This window comes from Ovis canadensis, chromosome 5 (assembly GCF_042477335.2).
Source record: "Ovis canadensis isolate MfBH-ARS-UI-01 breed Bighorn chromosome 5, ARS-UI_OviCan_v2, whole genome shotgun sequence".
NCBI lineage: Eukaryota > Metazoa > Chordata > Mammalia > Artiodactyla > Bovidae > Ovis > Ovis canadensis.
Window position 1 is genome coordinate 48728125 of NC_091249.1, and position 5531 is coordinate 48733655.

Below are 5531 nucleotides of genomic sequence, written 5' to 3' on the forward strand. Positions count from 1 at the left end.
AAAAGAGAGAATTGATTGGATTAATCAGTCACAAGCCAGTGTAGGCAGCTCTACTCCTAGACACCTCAGTGAATGAGGTGTCTAGACTGGACACTTTCAAAATCAGAGATCATCATGCTTTGCACCAGAGGACTTACTCCTTTTTCATAGCTAATTGGGCCAAAGACTGGTAGTTGACTTGAAGTGTGTGCCTTATTCATCATATTTTAAATCGTTATATATACAAGGGTCACTTTCTGAACATTATTGTTTAAAATTGGACTAGTAGTCTTTCTTTCAGTGTTATTGAAAAAAATTGACAACTTTCTCCTGTTTTTTAATCATTTGATATAACTTCGGAAACAATTTCCTGAGGCCAGTATTGGTATCCATTAGTATTTCTGAGCTAAAATTTAGCAAACTGTCCCAGTTTAGTAAAGTGTCAGAGATTCAAAGTCTGTTTGGTTCCACGCCACAGCCAAAGTGTCTTTCATCTGTCACCATCTTCATTTTTTTTTTTTTCCTGGGAGTTATTTCTTTTATTCAGAAACAGAAGCTGCATGAGTGTTTTGGTGTAGCAATGGCAACCCAGGTAAAAAACAGTGCTCCTTGCAAGGGCTAAAAACATCATTAAAAATCAAAGCAGTAGTGTTGATTTGCTAAAAATCATAGCAGAGAGTTGACCTTAGGTCCTGAAAAGAAAAAAAAAAAAAAAAGAGCATTTGGAAAGGCGTTACTGTACCAAGAAGCCAGCTTATTCAAGGATGGATTGTTATACTTTCAATTATTTTGAATTGTATCTTTGTTCTTACACTAGCCTAATGTAGCTGTAGAAACAGCCTTTGTCGTCAAACTTTGTGGTCCTCATTGTCACTGCCTGTCTTGTCTCTATATATGACCCCATTGTGTTCCTTTTTTATGGCTGAGTAGTATTCCATTGCATATGTGTACCATTTCTTTATCCATTCATCTGTCAGTGGACATCTAGGTTGCATCCATGTCCTGGCTATTGTAAATATTGCTGCAGTGAACACTGGGGTGCATGTATCTTTTTGCACTATGCTTTTCTCAGGGTGTTTGCCCAGGAGTGGGATTGCTAGGTCATGCGGTACTTCAATTTATAGTTCTTTGAGGAACCTCCATATTGTTCTCCATAGTGGCTCTATCAATTACATTCCCATCAACAGCCCAAGAGGACTGCCTTTCCTCCACACCCTCTCTAGCATTTATCATTTGTAGATGTTTTGATGATAGCCATTCTGACTGGTGTGAGTTAATACCTCACCATCTTCTTTTCTTGATTCCTATATAGCTAAGATGAACTCAAGGATAATTCTACCCCTATCCTTCATGATTCTTTTGGGAAGGGAGTTGCTTCATCAACGAAAAGTTTTGTGAGACAGAACAGATGCCCTTGTATCCTTATTTATTTATTTTTTCTTATGTCTCACAGAATAATCACTGGCATTTATGTAAAAATCAATATTGTGTCTATTGAACGTGGCCTCAAATACACAAGCAGGAAAAAAGTTGTTAGGGAATTTATTGACCTCTATCCTATTTTAGGTTTATTATAAAATATATTCATCCATTCAATTTAGTGAGATCCTGTTCCTGCCATAAAATTGCCTTTATGGAAATATTAGACTGATGAATCCCTGTTAGGAATATAGATGACTGTGATACTTAGAAGTCTTTCACTCCTCAAGATGAGAAATGACTCCCCAGACAAGAAAAACTAGGTGTACTCAAGTTTAACTTCTTAGCCAACATCTAAAGTAAAGTTGTCATTTTTTCTTTTTTTGGTCTATGAATTTGCTTATTATGCCTACCTCTCTTACTCTGTAATGTAAAAATTGCCTAACATGACTGTTAGCATTTATGCATTAAGAGGGTGATTTTTTACACAGTCACAGAAAAGAATCCACTCATCTCAGATTTTTTGCTTTATTTTAGCCTCCTGGTTTTCCCCATGCATAAACTGCTTTTAGTACTTTGTGGTGGAAAGGTGGGACTTAGTCCCATCACCAATACTGCCTTGCATTTGCATAGTTTCATTCTTTTAAGTCTTATATTCAAAAGAACCTTGTTTTATTGATCCAGCCCATATATTGCAAAAAGGTTCTAGAACCCTGAGTATTCCAGTCCCTTGAACTGTGGAAAAACACTAGAGAATATATTGTGCAGGTACTCAGGGGCCTGAGAAATATTTGGTCTTAGATAAATAGATAAAAGTCTTATTCTTAGAACTGAGTGACATAGCTCAACTTCCAAAGGATAATGGTGATTTAACCCAGAATGAAACAAAGGATGGACAGTCAAATGTATTTTTTCTGCTCCAGCAAAAGAGATTTTGAAGAAGTCAGGAAAGGCTTACTCTTGAGCCCCCAAAGATGGCATACAATTCTTACCAGTCTGATTGTACCGTACAGCAGATCTGTCTACCCATTGTGATAAGTCATTTGTAGGAACCCTCATTGCTATAACATATATTCAAGCCTTCCAAGTATCATCTCTCTTCATGTTATTTTTGTCTAACCTAACAATTTGCTTTTGTTCAACAGATTTAATTTACTCCTTGGTTCCCAGCTATATTTATGTCGCCTGCTAGCATAGCCTCCGGTTGTACCACGTAGATGAGACCCGAGGAAATGCTGCCTTTCTATGGCACTTTGCTCTGACTGGTGGCTGACATGGGCTCTACTTTCTCCTGTAAGGCACTTGGGATGTTTTCCCCCTGGTGTTGTGCCTATTTTAGAGGGTAATCTATATGATCCATTGCCACCATTTTTCCTGCTCTCCTTCTATGCCCTTTTTCCGTTTCTCCTTTAACTGACTTTATTACCACCAAACACCTCATTTTTCAGTCTGGCTTTACTTTCTTTCGGTGTCATAAACTCAAGGCCAAGTAAGCTTGTCAGATACTTGGTAAACAGTTTTATCTTTAAATTCTGGCCTTTCTTGGGCTTTGGAAAGTTGTCTTCTTCTTTGTTTGTTTTTTAATTAGATTTTTAAAGGGCAGTTTTAAGTTTCTAGGAAAATTGCGCAGAAAGTATAGAGTTTCCGATTACATTCCCTCCACACTCCCCTCCTTTCCCCACACACAGCTTCACCTATTAACATTTCTGTTAGTGTGAACATTATTACAATTAGTTAACATTTAAAAAAATTTGTTTTTAACTGAAGGATAATTGCTTTACAGTGTTGTGTTGGTTTCTGCCGTAAGTCAACATGCATCAACCATAGGTATACGTAAGGCCCCTGCCTCCTGAATCTCCTGCCACCTCCCACCCCACGCCACCCCTCTGTGTGCTGTGCTGTGCTTAGCCACTCAGTTGTGTCCAATTCTGCGACCCCATGGGCTGTAGCTCACCAGGCTCCTCTGTCCATGGGGATTCTCCAGGCAAGCATACTGGAGTGGGTTGCCAGGCCCTCCTCCCGGGGATCTTCCCCACCCAGGGTTCGATCCCAGGTCTCCCGCACTGCAGGTGGGTTCTTTACCAGATGAGCCACCAGGGAAGCCCCATCCCACTAGACCGTCAGAGCGCACCGGCTTGAGCTCCCTGTGTTACACAGCAAATTCCCAGTGGCTGTTTTACGTATGGTAACGTATATGTTTCAATGTTACTCTCTCAATTTGTCCCATCGTCTCCTTCCCCTGCTGTGTCCACAAGTCTGGCCTCTATCTCTGTGTCTCTATTGCTGCCCTACAAATAGGTTCATCAGTACCATTTTTCTAGATTCCATATATATGCACTAATATTTTAAAAACAAATATGATACTTGTTTTTCTCTTTCTGACTTCACTCTGTATACCAGGTTCTAGGTTCATCCACCTTACTAGAAATGATTCAAATTTGTCCGTTTTTATGGATGTAATAATCCATTTATTTGTAATAAAGAACTACAAATTCTTTATCCATTCATCTGTCGATGGACATTTAAGTTGCTTCCATGTCCTGGCTATGTGAATAGTGCTGCAATAAATATTCAGGTACATGCGTCTTTTTCAATTTTGGTTTTCTCAGGGTATATGCTCAGGAGTAAAATTTTGGGGTCCTATGTTAGCCATAGTACTGTACACATTTATAATTCATTTTAATTAAGTGGGATGAGATGACTAGTTTGCCATTTAAATGCAAACTTTTTAAGGAAAGGAAGTCTGTCTTCATTCACAACAGAGTCCTCATAGACTAGCTCAGTGCCTATAAGGTAGCAGTACACAATAAATATTTGAAGAAATCATTTTCCTCATCACTTTCCTTTTCCATTGGGCTATTCTAGTTTCACAGAGGCAGTATCTCAAAAACTTGTTGAAAATACAAATAACCATTTGAAAACCTCATTTTCTATTTTGAACTATCTATTTGAGAGGCTAGGTTTGCTTTGATTTCTTGGAAACATATTCTTTTTTTTTGAGCATTATTTTTTTTCTTCTACGTACTATAGTAATCTTGTTGATAAGGATGTATAAGTTGAAATAGAAATAAAACATGTTGTGGGCACTGATGAAGACACCTGTATTAAATTATAGTAGATCTATTATTGTGCCCCCAGCTTTCATCTGGATTAGAAACATTTACTGTGCAATTTCAGAAATACTGCAGCTTGAGAAGAGTGAGGACAAAATCAGAGCAAGATTTGGAAACTGTGCGTCTGCGATGAAGAGTTTCTGTTTCATGTTTCCTAAAACCCTTAGGAGTTCTGTTCGGGGCTTGCCATGACTGCTCTTGTCAAAGCCAGTCCCTGTAGGGTCCCTTTTACTGAGCAGGAGGCCTTCTGTTCAGTGCAGAGAACAGAACTTTTCTACAGGCATCAGCTGGTTTGAAATGAGTCTCCTGATTGTCCCACAGGAATCCTCACCTCTAAATCTATCCTATCTGTCATAGATGTGGACAGGACTCCACTGTGGTTTACTTTGGTCATCTGTTATGTAAACTGAAAGTGAAAGTGAAATTGAAGTCGCTCAGTCGTGTCTGACTCCTAGCAACCCCATGGACTATAGTCCACCAGGCTCCTCCGCCCATGTACTGGAGTGGGTTGCCATTTCCTTCTCCAGGGGATCTTCCCGACCCAGAGATCGAACCCAGGTCTCCCACATTACAGAGTCAGTGAGTGAGTGAAGTTGCTCAGTCGTGTTCAAGTCTTTGCGACCCCATGGACTGTAGCCTACCAGGCTTCTCCCTCCATGGGATTCTCCAGGCAAGAGTACTGGAGTGGGTTGCCATTTCCTTCTCCAGGGGATCTTCCCGACCCAGGGATCGAACCCGGGTCTCCCGCATTCCAGGCAGACGCTTTAACCGCTGAGCCACCAGGGAAGCCCAACTGAGCCACCAGGGAAGCCTCTTAGGCAAGCAAGAGACAGGAAGCCCAACCCAAGATAGCAACATTTTGAGTAAGCCCAAAATAGCCCAGGGCAGAGGTCTTATGAAGAGAGAAAAAGGTAAACAGAATTTGGCTAACTGCCTGGCTTTCTAGACATCTCAGTTGAAGAACAAGTCATGTGAGATACCCAAATCAAGTGAGTCTTCAGCAACTACTGACTGAAATAG

At 40.2% G+C, this 5531-nt stretch overlaps 1 non-coding gene across 1 annotated transcript; it reads right to left on the bottom strand.

The window, feature by feature from the left end:
- Positions 1-5225: 5225 nt before the first annotated feature.
- Positions 5226-5297, bottom strand: TRNAS-GGA (transfer RNA serine (anticodon GGA)). The gene has a single exon. It is a non-coding gene; the product is annotated as a tRNA-Ser (tRNA).
- Positions 5298-5531: the final 234 nt, after the last annotated feature.